Consider the following 19,184-nt stretch of genomic DNA (forward strand, 5'->3'; position numbering starts at 1 on the left):
GTACAGTCACTAACATCATTTCAAGAATGAGGGATCAGAAATCAGCAACTACAAATCTTTTCTCATAAAGAATTACTTCCTTCTCCAGGTTAAGCAGTTGATGGCCATCCTGATCCTTCTCTTGACTAAATAAGCAAAGCTATGGCTCTGAATCAGATTCAGAATGAACTAGGAGATCTGTTCCCTGCTATGCTTCTATAAAACACTGGTACCTAAGAGCTTTCTGACACTACCCGCTGCTCCATGACTGGGACATCTGCAAGAGAGATATATATTGACATCTACATATCTACAGACAGACTAAGCTATAGATATAAATATCTGGATATCTATCTACCTACTGTATCTAGGTGCAGATAGACACTGATATAGACATCCAGGTATCTTATCTCCTAGTAGATTGATACACAGATGTCTAGCTAGCTAGCTCTATACATATACCAATATATGTCTATCTAGGTAGATAAAGGTATCAAGATATAGATAATCTTTCTTTCTTTCTGTCTATCTATTTATCTATCTATCTATCTGTCTATCTATCTATCCATCTAATCTAATCTATCTATAGATATCTAGAGTTGTATGGTTACCTATCTAGATCTACAAATATCTACATAGACAGATATCTAGATAGATCCAGACAGATAGATAATCCCTAACCATATAGATCTGTGTCTATATCAATATAAGTCTATCCGTTCCCAACCAGATAAGTGTAGATACTGGATACCAGACCAAGACATGTAGTTCAAACATTTGCTGGTTGCTCCATTCATTTCATCCCAGCTAAAGGAAAGTGATATTCTCACCAAACTAACAGTATGGACAGAAGAAAACAATATTGTTCACCACCTGCTATTTGATAAAGTTGTACTGCTGAAACAACAGGAATCTGATTGGATTTCATCAGAGGTCTCTCTGATTCTTCATTTTCTTGGAGATATTTAATTTAGATTACTAATAAAGTGAATTAAATTAGTATTAACCTTGTCTGTGAAAATGATGCTTCAGAAAGGTAAATATATTTCTCTTGGCATGCATGAAAATGAAATGCTAGATTGTCCAAATCTCAAAGCAGATGTAGCCTTTCTAATAAGTTATCACCAACGTGTAAGTCTATTAAGTTTGTAGATTGTCAAGTGGGATGATACTGGATGAATTTAGAGAAATCAGTCTTTGAATATGTTTAGAGATGAGTCTATGATACCATTCTAGTTCTAAATCTTACCTGGGTACAAAAAAGCATGGAATGTCACCACCATGTTAGGTGGACACATGTCTGAGCAAAACTGACAAGCTGAGATACAGTTTATCAGATTGGCTTTGTAGGAACTGGATAAACTTTATTATCAACTATATACTGCCTAAATTATTAATTCAGTAGAAAGAAATGAGACAGAAAAACATTTAATAAAACCCACAGTTCACTGGTAGCTATTCAACTGAGGTTAGCTTCCTAGGTTCATACTGCTTTTTAGCAAATGAGGGGAAAAGAAATGGCTCATATTACTCTTGTTTGCCTAATTTTGCTGATGATTATCATTTTATAGGGGCTGAAAATTGTATATCAGTCTCTAGATTACAGCTTGGGTTCAGATGTACCCTACTAAATTATTATCTGACTTAAATTTTCATGAGTGCTGCCTGAATACCTGGCTTTTGATGTTCAAGATAAATTAAAATAAAGTCTTATTCTGTAGTGAACTTGAGGCATCATCTGCCTGCCATGTATTTGTTTATTACATCCAGTTCTATTTTATAATTGTTCCTAAATAGAACAATCTATCTAACTATCTATCTATGGTAGAATTTCTATCCTTGTGACTCAGTTCTAAAGAAAGACATGAAAAATCTGTAATATTGTGATAGTAGAATGATTCTCATACTGTTTCACTAGCATATTGTAGAGTCTTGCATTTCTGAAAATCACTGAGTTTTCTGAAGGGCAAAAGCAAAACAAGAATACAAAATAAAAATAGAAAATCCAACAGGTTTGGGTCACTCCTCTCCCACAAACTTATACAAGCTTTATTTTTATTGCAAAGAAAGACTTTGATCCATGTCTTTGATGCTTTGTGCACTTTCCTTCACAGACCCTATTGCTGCACTGTGTTTTCAAAGAATAATATTCACTTTGAGTTCTCCTTGTTTCAGAAAGTCCACCCCCACTGACACTTCTCCTAAGCTGATGGAGATAATATCAGTGCCTTGTACCATATTTTATCCTGGTATTCTTATAGCATAAAATGGTATTACACAGCAATTGGCTTCATTTGGGTCATAAACCTGTCTCGTATGGGAGGTCTGAATTTTCTAAAGCTGCAGAAAACTATTTGTCTTGCCAGAATATGAAGAAGACATATATCAAAATTTTACAAATTACAACAACAAAATCCAGGAATCATAGTTCAATTTCTCCTGGGAAGATTTTTCCCAGCATTTCAGGGTGTAGAAGGTCAGAAGCTGCCAATATTTGCTTTTCACCAACTAAGAAGAGCTAGTTTTCCTTTACTCTCTTCCCTCCTTTTCAGTCCCACACTGCTTTTCTTTATATGTTCAATTTTTCCTTGAACCAGATTGGCTCTGATCTTCTCTGACTGCTTGCTAGACTAGTGAAAGGGGGTGAAATGGAACAGGCATAGAGAGTTCTATGGTATGAAAGAGAATAAAGGAAAAAGGAAGAATATGGGGTCTGTAATGTTTGACCCTTCTCATACGCATCACACTGCAGCACGGCACATTGCACCCAAGGTTGCGTTGTATGATCATACCCCATAAAGATGTGTTATAACCTATTGGAGTAACTCCACTGAGGACTATGCTACTCCCTTCCAAACAAACATCTTCTCTTAAAAGTCATCTGAACACACGGCAAAATCTCCAGGCTGACTTGAAGACAGTGTTTGAAAACTGTATGGAAGAAACCATGTTCAAAAGAAGGTGCTATTAGAAAGTGGCCTGATACATATTTGTTTTTAAAATGGAGCAGGATAACAATAAACATTACCAACAGATCCTATAGAAGTGACAGATGTTTAGTTCTCTAGTGAAGCTGTCAGGATAAAGGCTTGGTAGAGTTTGACTGAAGTATTTGAACCCTATAATTTCTGGTTCAGCTGTTTTCATAACCTGTTTTCTGATAAGCAGTCAAAATGCCAGTTACCTAAATGACCATTAGATGAAAAAGCCTAACCTTCCCATTCTCCCCACAGCAAAACCCTTTCTGTAGAGTTTCTCTAATTTTTAAGCTATGGAGTCTGTCAAGAACACATTTTGTCTTTGGCTAGCTGCTGAAAAAATTATATATATAGGATGGTAATATTATGTAGTTTTATGACTACATTATTTTATCCCTGTTTCACTTCATCTTTTTGGGACTCATCCATCCATCCATCTTTTGTTGCCATTGGACCCTGAATCTTCCATTGTTTATCAGAATAATTAGATCAAATAATAATTGATATTTACTGGAGCTCTTACAACTCATTCAGTGGGTTCCCGAAGAGTCTTGGAAATTGAACAAGTTCATATTTTGCCTTTTCCTTTCCCACCAAAGCATGCGCCAATTGCCTGGCAAACTCATGGTGCTGCACTAAACTGTCCTTTGACACAAAAGAGTTTGATAGCAGATCACAATTTCCCTTTCTCTACATGCCAGTTAGAGTGGGAGAGCTCAGACATTGCTCAGTTTCTCCAGATGACTAAAAAGCACTGGTTTTCACAGTGCAGAGAGCCAAGTTTAGTCTGCCTTGTTGAAAACAACACTGTGCACGAGGGTGGCTGAATATGAAATTAAAGAGAGATGTAATGAGGGGGTAGTAAGGATCTGACCAGGGTCCATGCACAGGACCCTCTGGAGAGAGGAAGAAAGAAGACAGTTTTCCAGCTGATGTTACAACCTCAGTTACAGCGTCCTGCACAGAGGAGGTGTCATAAGGAAATGGCACAGGGAGCACAGGACCTCTGCTGCGCTCTGAGCCCAGCGCTTTCACCCACTGTCACGCTGGGTCTCGGGGCACCACAATGAGACACCTGACAGTGCTGTGACTTACCACCACCCTTACATACATGTGGTGGGCACAGGGTCGTGGAATGGACACCAGCCATCTAACACTACCTTAAGCTCTTCAAATAAGTATCTGGCTATCTGTGCCAAGGAACACACTGTTGCACTTCTACTAACATAATATTTGTGTTCAACTCCTGCATGTTCTAAAGCAAACATAGCAGAGATTATTACTACTGGTGGAAAGCTTACAGTCTGGAAAGAAAAGGGCTACTTTCTTGAAGGGTAAAAAGAAGGTTGCACTGCTTCTTTGTAGTTCTCTGCACCATACCAGAATGGAAACTTCTTGAAGGCCACCTACATTTTTTTTTCTTTCTTTTTAAAGATATTAGGTATTAGATTTGAAATGTTGAGGCTGAATTGTCAGTTTAAGATTTACATAATGCAGGTCTCTGGCAAAGCTGCACATCTTTTCAGCAAGACTTCTCTTGGGAAACAGAATTTTAGAAAAATATCTTGAAACTTGAGTTATGTAAAATAAAGAAAGATTACTGTCAAATAACTGGTTCATGGAAAGCATCAGTCATATCCAAAGTGATCTGTAATGAGCTGTGTGCTTATTAAAATAAAACAGTAAATGTGAACTACTTGGTATATATTTTATCATCTACATCTTAGTACATTACCAGTTAAATATGCTTGGTGACTCTGAGATGATCAGCTGCATGGGACCTGTGTCTCACCCCTCCAAAACAAAGCCATAGCACCTCATTTCCAGCACATTGGAAAACAGCCCATTCATCACTGCCATTGGGACTGTAGCTACCTGACATTTTCCTGCTAGGGAGAGCAGAGGATTTTGCCAAGAGCTATTTGCTTGCTCACTGCTGCCATGAAGCATTGTTCTTGTCCTTTGGTTGGAATATTCTGCTCAGCACATAATAACCAGTGCACAGGTCACATGGGAGCAGAAGCAGGAGAGAGATCAAGATGTAAATGTAAATCTGTACCAGAAATAAACAAAAAACTAGCTAAGTTAGCTCAGTCAGATTAAAAAAAAAAAAAAGAGACTGCAAAAGTCAGAATGAAACGGTCGATTGTACCTTTGCAATGGGTTGATGGCATATACTCATGTTCTGATACGTATTTTTTTCACCCTTTCCCAGGAAAGACAATGACAGGCCATGGAGTCACAATCAAGGGTTGAACAACAAGAAAATTACAATGGATTTGTACTTCCATTTCCTTATTGTTTCTTTGGACTGGCAAAAGTGTTCCATTTCAGATACATTTCTGAAATGAACCACAAACATAATAGGAAGAGCAGAGTGAGAAAGTAGAAGTACAAAGGAAGGGAGAGAAAAGAAATGTGGGCTAGAAAATGCACAGCAGGATTAGGTAAGTATGCTGTTAGCATTCCTGACGTGGGTATGTACATGTCCAGGGAGCTTTCTGATGTGCTGTTGCTTTGATAAGCAGAACAGTCTTTAGGTTTGGGTTAAGAAAAAGCAAAATCAGCCAAAGGAAAGTGTCAGGTCCAACATTTGATAAAATTGGCCTAAAACTGAAGATCAGTTGAGAAATGAACCTCTTATGGTTTTCATTAGATCAACATATATGTGAGCTGATATGGAAGCACTTACCCCAAGTCCTAGAATGGCAATGCAGATCCAACAGTCCCTGGAGTGGGAGTGCAGAGCCTGGCCTGACCAGTAAGGGCTTCCTCAGAACTGCCTCCTTTCTGATTCTTTCTTATTATAAAAATACATCAGCTGGCTCTTGAAAGAATAATGAACAACTGGCCTCTGGTAGAAAAAGTAACACCAAATCACACACATGCACAGATTTATAGGTTATATGTGCTTTTCCTACAAGCAAAAGCTAGAGAATTCATGCAAATCTAAATTTTGCTCTCCCCTTTCTCTAATAATGCCTTACTTTAACAATGCCTCCATTTAATTTTTCTTAGCCTTTTCCCAAGAGATATCACAATTATAACTACCATTATGCTAAACCAGGTGATGCAGAAAGAAGTGTTCACACAATATATTTCTCATCCACATTGCACAAGAAAATTGGGAAAATACTGGTGCTGGACATAGATCCTGTACCCAGTAACATATACATGCTATCAGCAGACAGGAGCCTTTTATTTTATGAAATGGTAACATAAAACATATGCACAATGTGTGCTTACTTAACTTAAGCTTACCGCATGTACAGAAAACGTGATACTCACAAATGCCCTCTGCAAGCGTCCATCTTTCATGTTTTCTCTGAAGAAACTTCACCACGCTGAGCTGCCAAACGTGGCTAAAGCCCAGTGTGATGTCAGTGGTGGAAAGTGCTCATCACTGCACAGAACAGAGGGAAAGAACTGTAGGAGAAAGCTCTTCTGCTAACTTGCAACTTAGAAATCCTAGTTTTCCATGCTAAATAGACAAGATAAGTGTATTTCCTCTATTCCTGTCTTACAGAACCAAAAATTCTTTAGAAAACCTCTTCACAGAAGAAATTAGTCTCATGTAGGACCCATCCCCCACACACCCATTCAAAGTAACACCCTGAAGAACTAATGACACACTCTGCTTACCCTCAAGAAACTACTCGCCCATCCACCCCAGGCTCTGAGCGCCAGCCCTACCAACCACACGGGGCATAGCAATCAAACTGCTTTCAGGATGGCAGGAGGAAGGAGTTAAAGAGACTTTCAGTTTGGCCACAGTAGTGCTTTGCACAACCAGGATTTCAGACAGAGAATTATCCACAGTCAACATGGTTTGGCACCATTAGGATGGTAACAAAGACCCTGAACAGAGACTGAGCTCAGTCTTGTGTAACCCTTTGCTGCCTTAAGCTGAGTCAAAGTTAGACACTAGTTGGGATGAATATTCATGTCAAAATATGTAACACTCTTTTTGAATACACAAATTCCTTCTTCAAATACATTTTCCTAAAACCTAAATATTAATATATCTTTCCACTGTGTCCAGACAACTGCCTATTTCTAATTTTTTATACACATAAACAATATTTGTACATGTGAGGGTTTGGATATGGAACTGTAGGAACTCCCTTTGGAAATTTAGATGATTGTTAAAATAAATATTAATGTAGATTTTCAGGGGTTTTTTAGATATTGAAAATGTTTCTTTTGTGTTTTTGAGGAAATCAGGTATTGTTTGCATGATTTTATATCAGCTTAGTGTTTCTAAAACAGAATCCAATCAAAAGAAAGTCCTGAATGAAAGTTCATTCTAAATATAAAAAGACATAAACAATACCAAGGAAAAGAGCCCAGGCTGCAGGACACAGTTTTTCTGCAGTCTAAGGCTCTTTTTCTAAACTATTCTTTAGCAAAATGAAGCTCATTTTTCTTTTGTTTGCACAGATACTTCTTTTTTTTTTTTTTTTCTGAAATATAAGTTCTTATATTATGCTCTTCTGATTTAGCAGGCCTCTGTTGTACTCTAGGAGCAATATTCCCCCTCGGTGACTTATTTTTATCTTCTTTAATATTGATAGAGGTAAAGGTGGAGAGGGAGAGCTTTCTTAGCTACAGTGCTAATATTTAGCACAGAATTCATTTGGTAGCAACATGGCTTTAGCCTGGGCTGCCGAGCAAGCAATAAACCCTTTAAATGGCTCAGGGACCACTGGGGCCAGGGCTGTGAAGAATTCATGAAGCCAGGCCTGCAAAGGCTGCTACTTTGATATTGCTTTCAGTGCCTGGAGCTTTCTATCTGCATCCAGCCAAGCCTCTTTTGTAATCCTTCATATTGATCCACCCTCAAGAGCACAGCCGTGGGCAAAGGGCTGGAGCTGGAGGTCAACACCAGAGCCGAAAGTCACTGCTGTCGCCTTCAAGGTGCTGTCTGCCCATTTGGCTTAGTTGAGAGTCTTGGGGTTGCTGGGTTTGGGGAGCAGAGCTGCTGTCCTCATTGTAGCTCACAGTCGGAGAAGGAAGGAGTGTAGGAATGGACAAGGAAATGACATGACAAACAGAATAACAAGGTTTCATGGAGCCCTGCTAATAAAACGCCAAGAGCACCCTCTGATATAGTGAGGGATTCTGCCAATATATTCTGCACATAATGATAAAATCTATTTCTTTCCCCATTTCCTACCTCCCTTTGTTTATTTTCTTGCTTACAGGGCTTGCCAGGACCCCTTACTGTGCTTCTTTCTATTACTCTTTCCAGTTTAGTTGCTTTAGTATCAAGGAGATTTCTTTACTTTTTTCCTTTTTTTCCCTTTTTTTCCCCTCCCAGTAAAATAGTCTAGGGTATTTTTATTCCTTCACACTTGATAGTAATTTCTGCAGTCTCCTCTGGCCTCTGTGGCCATTTACAATGATTAGAGGTTTACAAGAGGTAATGAGTTTCTATCTTTTCCTTCTCCCCCTCTCTCTTTTACTCTCTGATCCTTTTTCTGGTACAATCTTTCAGGTATTCAAAATAAACAGGCAACTGCATAATTAACAACTTTAATGCCAAAAAGAAAATATAATTGAGCCTTCTAAATACTAAGGAAAGAGAGGGAGAGCTTGATAAATATCGCTACATTTTCTTTCAAGTCAGGGGGTTGGGATTTCTTCTCTACCCCCTTTAATTTCTGTTTAAGAACAAAAGATTTTTGTGTTTGCAAGAAAGAGGAGATAAATGATTTTAGATTTGCATGTTCTCTTCACTAGAGCCTGGCACTTTATTGAAAATAAAAAAAAATTCCATCTCAAAAATGAAAACATCTGTTTAAGTAAAAAGCCACTTGAGAAAAAAAATCATAAAAAATAATTATTATTATTATTTCAAAGCAGGACTGAAATATCCAGAGGTCAGTAGAAACTCCTCTGCGGTGATTAGTGACTGGACCTGAGGGAAAGGCCTGAAGTTGTGTCAGGGTAAGTTTAGACTGAATATTAGGAAAATGTTCTTTCCCCAGAGAGTGGTTGGGCACTGGAAGAGGCTCCCCAGGGCAGTGGTCACAGCACCAAGCCTGACAGAGTTCAGGAAGTGTTTGGATGATACTCTCAAGGACGTGGTGTGATTCTTGGGGATGGTCCTGTGCAGGGCTAAAGGTTGGACTTGATGACTGTTGTGGGTCTCTTCCAGATCAGCATATTCTGTGATTCTGTGAAATAACTAGCACTTATTTAAAGGTATCTCTTTCATTTTTTGAAACCTCCACTTAAACTGTGGATAAAAATCTGCATTAAATGATCTGCTCTCATTTCACACAAAACATCTTGCTTCTTTTGAACAACTGCAGAAGCCTTTTAAATATATCAATTTTAATGAAGCCTGTTTATCAAAGTTGGCCATATGCAAAGCAGCACTCAGAGACAGCAGCCAAGACTTTCTTCTCTGCCCTGGCCGGGTGGCATTGGAGCTGACTGAGCTACCAGCAGGCTGGGGAGTCAGGCAGGAATGGCGTGAGGGGTACAAGGCACTGCAGTCTGATTGTCAGAGTGCAGCCAAGATCTACATATATGTCATGACTCCCAGGCCAGGGGTCCATCCCCTGGGCCAAGTCAGCGCCTAGGAGGGGGCTTCAGTCTGTCACTCAACAGGTGTGGCAGTCTCACCAAGGTGTCCTGCACTGGACATTTGCTGTTCTCATAGCCTTGATGAGCCTTTGTAATGTCTCCAAGATATCTGCTGGCCACATTCAGGTCTCTTCATTTCCTTCTAGTTACTGGAAAAATACTTTCATTGTTTTCCATGTATTCTGAACAATTCTTTTTGAAGGGCAGAGTATAAGAATAGACAGAAATTTAAAAAAAGAATAAAAATTTGGAGATTGATTGTTCTTAATTGAATTCTGCCTCAGTTTGACCTGAAATAGAAACTAGGAGTCTAATCTTTGAAAAGGAGTTTGGAGAAGCTATTCTTGGACATCTTCTCAGCTTTGAAAATATCTGAAAGTAATTGATTTCTCCACTTTGACTAGTGAGCTCCCTAGGCACCTGAGCAAAATCTCCAGAAGTCCACTTCAGACCCCAGACTGGCCTGGTACATTTAGATTTCATATTAAATCCCTTAGACATTTCAATCCAAAATCCCACCATGATTACGTGTGATATAATACTTCTGTTACTCCTCATCTTTGCGAAATAATTTCTTAAATACAGCATTCACACAGGGAGATGGAAATCATTTTGGGAGTCAGCCTGGGGGGACTTGGCGTGTTGCTCCCATATTCCAAGAGGCAGCTGAGACTGAGTTGGGATCAAGCTGCTTTTATTTCTTGCAATACCTCATCTCTATGGGGCGAGTGACACAGCCTAAGAAAAGCCAAGCCTGATTCTGTGGTCTAGCTTACATTAGAGCCTCTGGTTGGAGGATGGGTTTTGGTTTCTGGTCCCAGATAAAGAATTTGCTTATGCTTTTTTACATTGGAATGTCACTGAAAAAAAGTACCAAAGAGCTGAGGAGCACACAGCAAGGCTCAGAGACCCACTCACAGCACTTCCACTCAGATGGAGATACCCAAGTAAAATGATCTTTATTTGTGGTGAAAAAAAAGATGTTTGTTTCTCAATAACCCAATATGTCATGATTTTTTTTCCAGTAAGGTGTGTTGATTTCATGTTGTATCTGATACTGCAGACTTTTTTTTTCTTGTTAAGAAAATATTATTTTTAAAGATCCTATGAACCTTTTGGAAAAACATAGTTGCTTTATCTTTCACTTGAAGCCCTGCCAGGGACAGCAGCTCCTCTGTTCTGCTGCTCCTCAAAAAACAAAAGTGAATCAGAAGATATATTGAAATCCCATACAAGAGCTATGCTTGGTGATGGCTCATGGGTTAGCCCAAGTCCAAGGCCGGTGCCAAGAGGCAGCCTGGATTCCCAGCCTATTTTAGGAAAAAACTTTCAGTTTTCTGGGCAAAAGTCATGCTCATGCTCTAACTTGGGGGCCAGGGAACAATCCCCAATCCATTTTATTTACTAGTAAAAATGTAGCCAGGGAGACCATTGTCCTAAGAATACCTAGTTGGCCTCAGCATACTTTATTAGTTGCTATTATTCTCTCTTACCTCTCTTGTCTTAATAGAAGACTTTTTTACAATAATAAAGTGAGTTGAATTTGACCCAACAGGAACATTAGTATGGGAGATCCCACACAAGCTGCTTTTGTTTTACAGAGCACACAGGCAGTGCAGCTCCAGTACTTTCACCACTGTTTATTTCTCTCTCAGTTCAGTCTCATCCTCTACATTTTCCAGTTGTCATGCTGAAGTATCTTGGCAGAATTCACACGCCTGTCAAGGTCTGGCCTGGCTCATGTCGCTTTACCACACTTACACACTTGTGTACGCTTCAGCCTTACAGTAACAGAAACTTAACACGCTGTAAATAAAGCCTATTGTTTTTACCCATGGGCAAGCCTATTATCATTAGCCTTAACTTCATAGAGGGCGAATATGTTCTGACTTATATAGCATGATTTTTTCCATTCTCTCGCCGATTTCTCTCAATATTTTATTTTAAGCTCTTTGTAGCTGAATATAGGCCAAACTCAGGACACTTCAGCTGCTCACACAGAAACGATTTACTCGGTTCCAACTGTGAGCCCAAGTCAGTCAAACTGCACAAGAAATGGAAAAAGAAAGTGGTTGTATATTTTTCAGTAAGACCTTCATGTGGAAAGGAGCCAGAATTTTCCCATGCCAAATTGCTGACCAAGGGAGAGTACCTTCCGCAGGGAGGGAGCCTGTTGGGTTCTGGCTGATCCCATGCAGGGAGGTACAGCCTTATGGGGATCTGGTGCCTGACCCAACCTCCACCAAAAGGCAGATTCAAAGATCATCTTGGTAGAAAGAAGTCATTTGGTGGCCTGATCTGTTCTCATGCCTTTGGCTAGAGAGCAGACTGGATGAAAGACCGAAATAGTCAGCATTACTAAGTCACTTCTGCAAATGGCCAATTTTGTTTACTGACACAGTCCATTGCTTTTTTTTTTGAATGATGTCACACCTTTGCTTTAGCTTTATACCATGCTATACTGCAATTCACTGATTAGGCCTCTGTTTTTAAAGAATCCTCTTCCCATTTTTGTATTTTGGCATATGATAAAATAAATTCTTTTAGTTTTTTCTTATTTTCTTGTACAAAGGCAATAGATTGAATTTACTTAGGTATACCATGGCAAATTAGGTTATCTATTTTCCTGCATTTTTGTTTTTCACTGGATGGCTATGGAACAGTGTATAAAATGCCCCATTCTAGGTCTCACTAGAATGAGGTAGAGGAAAAATAACTTCATTTCCCTTCTTTGGTTTCTGAGGATTCAACTGGCTCTTGTACCTCCAACATCATACATCGACATCCTGTTCAAATGGTTCTTTTTTTGAGTCCTTCTCAGAGGCACTGGTTTTGGAGATATTAAATAATTTTAAATTTGGTAATTTATAAACAAGGCTAGCAATGATCAGATGCATTTATTTTCTATAGTGAACTGAAGCAACCATGAACTAAGATTTTCATGGTGCATGGTCATGTGCTAACACTTTGATATAAAATAATGTTAAAAGAGGTCCATCTTGCTAAGTGTTACAATATCTTTGTACATGAATATCTGGAAGGAAATAAATAATACTGTCATTTAAATAACTTCCATTTAGGAATTAAGCACCTTGAAAAAAATATAAGACATTTTATTTTGAAGTCTTTTCTGGAAACATGAGTAAAACAACAGGTCTGCATTCAGGCTCCAGCTCATGGATATTCATTAAAACAAATAAACAATGAAGTGATGAGGAAAGCATTGCACAGCTTAAAGCCTGGTCTAGTATCAGATGAATAATTAATATATTAGTGTTGGTTGTGCAATGGCAAAATACATTTCTACATACCAGGAGATAATGAGGTCACTCAAAGAGCCTTGTGTATGAAAAGAGATTTCTGAAGAAACACATCACAGGATAATTGAGAATTTGTTATTTCTAATCCTAAGGCTTCGAATTTCCATCCCTCAGCTTTCTTTTTCTTTGATTTGTCTCAGCATACCGTATGTAGCAGTAAATACATATAAGTGAGCCCAATACAGGCAAAAGAGGGAAATACAGAAAGCAGTGCCTAATTGAGGTGCTATACTCAATTAGAACAACCACCCAGTTGCCCTAACATAATACGATATGTTTAGGAGTGGTAAACCATTTTAGTAACAATTATTCCTTCTTTTTTTTTTTCCCTTCTTTAGACGTTTTTTTAGTGCTAAACCCCGGCCAACATATTTTAAACCTTATGGAAGCCAAGTGACAAATGTCTTCAGTCATTTAGCACACACTCTTAGTAATCATAACAACATTTTTGTATTATTATATGCAGTATTGGCAGTATGTTCAATTGTGCATGGAATAAATAGCTCGCATTAGAAGTTTGCCTTAAAATTCATGTGATGGTAGCAGCCAGCTTAATTAAGCTCATCTTTCTGGGAAATCAGTAATAATAGTAATGAATGAACCTGCTGCTGACTTGCAGAAATGACAAGTCATTTCAAACATTGCTGAGTTTGGAATTAGGAATCACCTAAAGCTTCCTACTCCATAGTGCTGTGATTGGGAAAGGCAGCCAATACTACCAATATTCATCTTAGCTTGATAATTGTCCCTTTATTCCCTACTGGCCACTATACATCATGTTAGGGTTTGGTTGGTTTGTGTTTTTTTTTTTTTTAATGGGATTTTTTGATGTAATATTTCAACCAGACAAGGGGCTGCTGTGTGATTGGGTGCCTGAATTCTTCCACAAAAAATATTTAAGAGTAGTTTAGATATTTTGGCCAGTGAACCAGAAGCAAGAAGCATCCATTTGGTTTCAAAAACTAAATGTGTCTATTCAGATCATACCACCCTAAAACATGTCTGGGGGCAGGGGAAGCAAATACCTTCTACAAGAGAATTGTCTCTGATTTTGCAAAAATAACTTTTCAAATAAAAAGCAAAACAAAGAAGCTTTTCACTGGAAAATTCCCAACTAACTTTTGCATTGACAGATTGTGACTTCTGAGAAAAAGCCAAAAACAAACACAAAGGCATAGAGCCTGGAAAACTTGCCTTGCAAGGAAAAATTGAAAAAGCTGAGGGCAAACATTTGACAGAGATAGAAAGACAAATAGATGTTTAAACATATTTGAACTGCATAAACATCGAGCATGGAGAGAATTTCTCTAGTTAGACACATGCTGTCATAGAACCCATCAAGGACACTTATAGTCATGGGGCGGCCTAACAAGAGAGGAAGTCAGAGACACAGAGTATATTTTTATAGGTGAAATCCATTTTACTAATAGCAGTAAAAGAATGGAAAAGGTTAAGAGTACACTGCCTTAGTATTTGGAATGTAGAGAAGGAAGCAGAAAACAAACTAAACAAATGGAAATATTAAAGAATATAGTTGATATTATACAGGAAATATAGGAAAATTACAGAATATCCTATATCCATGTTGGTAAGAAAATGTGCTGAACAATGTAACAGAGCATTTTCTGATTTTTTATTTCTATAGCTGTCCAGAGACCAGAGTATGAAGAACCTGGATACCATGCATGGGACACCATAGACACAGAGAAGATGTTGTTGACAGGCAGTGAGTCATCATTGATGACAGTTATTTAAATAAAAACTATAGCACTCTTCAAATAAAGTTCTAGGAAAAGCCATAGGCAATAGCTAAAACCAGAAAGAGTAAACAAGAAAAGGGATGTGGGAGAAAAGTGTTTCATACCAAGAACAGTCTCCTTCAGCATTTTGAACTCTGCCAAACATCTCAGTCAGAAAAAAAATGTGCAGCAGTTTTGTTTTAAAAAGAAAGGACAGAGGGAAATCTTTGTTTTCCTTTCTTTTTCTCCTTATTAATTAATTAATAGCAGTGATGCATCTCATCTAAGCCAAGCAAAGAAAGGACAAAGAAACTGGAAATAATACCTTGCACTCTAAGTCTCTGAAATGATGGTCAGTTAGGGAAGACTTCCATTTCCAAGGGAAAAAAGACTCTTACATTTAACATTATTAAGGATACAATAAAGAATCATAATGCTCAGAATTAAGATTTTTTTTTTATTCATCACAGGGTCAAAAGTTTAGTAAAGCTGGCAATGCAAAATTTGCCCGAAAACTTAAACGGAAAAATTCTAGAAATCACAAATAATAAAGAACCATGAATTGTAGGATTGATACCCATATATGCTTTTAACCCAGATGGCCAGTAGTCAAATTTTAAATGAATTAAGACAAAGTCACTGGCTAAAGAGAAGACCTAAAAATGTACATAAAACCATAAAGGACTCCAAAGAATCAAGGTCTCAAAATCAGGAACCAGAAGTTAGAATATTTTCTTTAGTCCAGAGAGAATGTGTTCAAGGCTAGATTGGACAGTGCTTGGAGCAACCCGATCTAGTGGAAGGTGGCCCTGCCCACAGCAGGAGGGTTAAAACTTGATGATCCTCAAGGTCCTCTTCCAACCCAAGCCATTCTGTGATTCTATGATTCTCTGACATTCTTCAAAATCCTTGGAGCCTATAGCCCAGCAATCAAGCAAGGAGTCCAACAAGAGGTAAGGGACGAGACAGAGTAAAAGATACTGAAGTTCAGTTGAGTCCTCTGTAGGGTTGCTGAGGTCCATTGGTTGCTTTGCTGCTGATCTGATATAGTAGCAAAGCTTACCCATAACTGTGTTGTGGAGATATAACAGAAAAATAAATATTTCCATGCACTTATCATGTTAGCTTTGCTTCAGACTAGGTCTCTGAGTGTTATTGTTACAGGGCCAGACCACAATACTCACACAATCTATACATAATCTGGCTAGGCAGAGTTCAGAAAAAACAGATCTGGATTTCATTTTTTTTCAGTCTTGAGTAAGCTTGAGAAGTTCAAAGAGCAAAATAAAACCAATTAAACCCTATTCACCTCCATATCCACCCCAAGTTGCTGTGGAAAGGAGAGGATTCTTGGGGAATTACACTGATAATCTACCCTGTTCTGTTTTGGGGCTCCTTATCCAAGTCCTGAGGCCAGCAGCACAAACAGTGCCTTGTTCTCAGCAGCAGTGGCTGAATTCTCCTGCCATGTGGTGACACTGGTTCAGGGGAAAAGAAAGGGGAGGGGGAAAGGGAGAAGCCCTGCCGTTTCCATCAGTCAGACAGACAGTGAATTGAGGAAGGAGCAGAAGTTGTTTAGGACTGTCTAGCAAGTGACAACTGCTTGATTGGCAGGAGGCCACGATGAGCATGCGGTGCCTTTAAAATAGATGTCTATCTTCAGCCTGGAATACATTCAAATCAGGTTGCATAAAAAGCTGTTCCAGCTACTCACAAGCTACTTACAGCAATTAAAAACAGAGAGCTGCCTTTGTCTCCCAGAATCTGCATAGAATAAAAAGCAAGCAGAGAAAAACAAAACCAAAAAAAAGCAATTCCCAAGGTCAGTTCTAAGGTATTATCCTCCTTTTCTGCATATGCAATTGAAGTTTACCTATATAGGGCAGCACAAAGTCACTTCTCTGCAACACTTGATGACATACACTGCAGGAGATGAGGATCCTGGAGTATTTAGTCCATGTAATTTGGATTGTGAAACACAGGCAGGGACAGATTATCTGAGCTGCCAGTAGGCATGGTTAGGAGTAGGCAGGCAAACTATTATGCTCCAGACTCCTGTTCATCTTGCCTTTTTCCTCGGATTTTGTCTATGTTGGCCAAAAATATCATATATCCAGAGATCCAGTTTCTGAGTGCTCCTGGGGCACTTTAGCAGTGTGAGACCCAAAAATATGAAGAACTGATAGCAAAAATTGGATTCCATCCGCCCTACACAATCCCACTGTGATTTGCATTGGAAAACTCTGAATGTAATTAAGGCATGGAGGTTGCTCAGTCTACCCTAGTGCTCTGCAGAGGTATGCATCTGTGGAAGAGCATAAATAAATTTAATGAAGGGCATTCTGTCCCAGTCTGCTCTGCTTGCAAACATGCACCTTATTTGTATGTCAGGAGGGCAAAAGAGCAGCATTCCTTCCACAGAGGAAGCACTCACCCTCAGATCTCCCTAAAACAGTGAAGCTCTCAGCCACTTACTATTGCTTTGCTCTACTTCCAGACCACACAAAAAGGAATGGGAAAGAGGCTAAATGTATAGTTAGGTGATGGGATATTAACTTTCTCACAATTTGGAAACATGGAAAGAACCACAGTACAATATGTAAAAAAATATGTAAAAAAAATATTAATATACACAATATACACAATATCTATACTATATATACGTACATCAGTAAAATATATTGAGCAATACTAGTATGCTTATGGTAAGAACTCTGCCAGCTTCTTCAGCTAACACACCAGGACTTTGTCACTGTCAGTGAACACTTACACAGAAAATATTACAGTATGTTTAATAGTAAGTGAACCTTGCAAGTTTGACTGAGAGCATTGTATGAATAGGTATATGGTGATTTCTTCAGCATACTGAGTGTGCAGGGAATACCAAACCCAGCAGACCAGTCGAGGCAAAGCCATCACAACTACATGCCCCCAGGTCCATCCAGCAGCCAAGCTGAGCACATATTCCCAATAGGGGCACATGCAAATACCCATATGTGATACATGCACACACACACACACACGCACACACACACACACACACACACACACACACACACACATACACATATACACATACACACACACACATACACACACACACACACACACACACACATACACACGCACAGACACATGGCCAGCCACACAAAGTGTCACAGACACACTCAGCAATCACACAAGCACACACAGCACCAGCAGCCCCTTCCCTGTCCCCCTCTGGATGGCCAGGCTATTCCCATATTCCTCCATTTCAGTCTCTCCCTTTCCCCCCCTTTGGTGACTACCCTAAAGAACCCGTAATAACTTTTGTGTAATCACAAAAGGCTCTTCCCTGCATCCCAATGAGTCCTGTCCACATACTCATCTTTGCCATGAATTTGAAGGCTCCCCTAGGACAGCTCTAGGAGTGGCTGGGACAGGGTGTTGTTCATGTTTTCCCATCTGCCCTTGTGCCTCTGTTCTCTGTGTGGCTGCAGATGACACTCATCACACAAACCAGCACTTCTGCTCCCACTGAAACATTCTTTTTCATCAGTCTACACAAAACAATTTATTCCAAACCCAATCCACCTCTGATTTTTTCCTGGAAATACTAATAAATACCTTTAATAGATACAATTATATCAAGAAAGACAAATGATTTATCATTTTTCAATTCCATCTATTAATAAACAGCAGAGAGTTAACCTAATATTCAGGAAAGATGGTTATCCATTATTTGCAACTTCAGTTAAAATTCCTCCTAGTAAAATAGTCTGAACTGAAAAATGGGCTTAATCAAAATGGAAACTTTTTGTAATTAAGATGAAAAAGTTTTCTCTCACTTTTACAATTCTCTCCCCTTGTGTTTCTCGCTCCTCAGTTTGTCTAGGGAGAAGACAGCCAGTTTATTGACCTTTTAACCTTTCTTCCGGTGTATTAGAAAAATAACTCGTCTACTTCCAATATTTTATTTCAAGGAGCATTTTATTCTATAAAATTTCAGTTTATTTTATTCCATAAAATAACACTATCTTATTCTAGTGGAGTAAAATACAGTAGTTTTCCCAACCAAAAACTTTATTGGAAGCTTGGGAATATTTTATTAAATATTTTTCTCCTAGCATATCAGATACTCCTTAGATTTTCATATTTTACATATGTATATGCAAATATGAAAAGTATTTGCAGTAAATACTGAAGTATTTATATGTATATTAATATGTATATTTATATGCATATACATTAAATGTATATGCAAACATATACACTATTTCAAAGTGGCTCTATTTGTTTGTAACACATTCAAGTATGAACAAATTAATATACAAATTTCAAGATTGTTTTATTCCAAGTAATTTTTAAAATATGATGGAAATTTCATAATAGATTACAAATTCAAATTTCATTAGAAAAAACACCCTCTCAAATGTAGAGCATTTTACTAATAATCTAATAAATTGTTCATTGTACATCCACAAATGGATTAATTTATTTTGAATGCCTTTTTAAATAGTTATAACTTATCAACAGTCAACAAAATTTCCTTTATTCAATGATAAAGTCTATTAATTTTATTAAATATGTTTTCA

At 38.3% G+C, this 19,184-nt stretch overlaps 1 long non-coding RNA gene across 2 annotated transcripts in view; it reads right to left on the minus strand.

Annotated features, from left to right (window-relative positions):
• Nucleotides 1-19,184, minus strand: part of LOC135419566 (uncharacterized) — a 198,450-nt gene that overhangs the window by 39,503 nt on the left and 139,763 nt on the right. For both annotated transcript variants that reach the window (XR_010433045.1, XR_010433044.1), the window contains 2 exons: nt 6,246-6,360; nt 5,650-5,811 (listed from right to left, as the gene is read on the minus strand). This is a non-coding gene — a long non-coding RNA (uncharacterized LOC135419566). The remainder of the gene's footprint in view (nt 1-5,649; nt 5,812-6,245; nt 6,361-19,184) is intronic.

Source organism: Pseudopipra pipra, chromosome 1 (genome assembly GCF_036250125.1).
Source record: "Pseudopipra pipra isolate bDixPip1 chromosome 1, bDixPip1.hap1, whole genome shotgun sequence".
NCBI classification, from domain to species: Eukaryota; Metazoa; Chordata; class Aves; order Passeriformes; family Pipridae; genus Pseudopipra; species Pseudopipra pipra.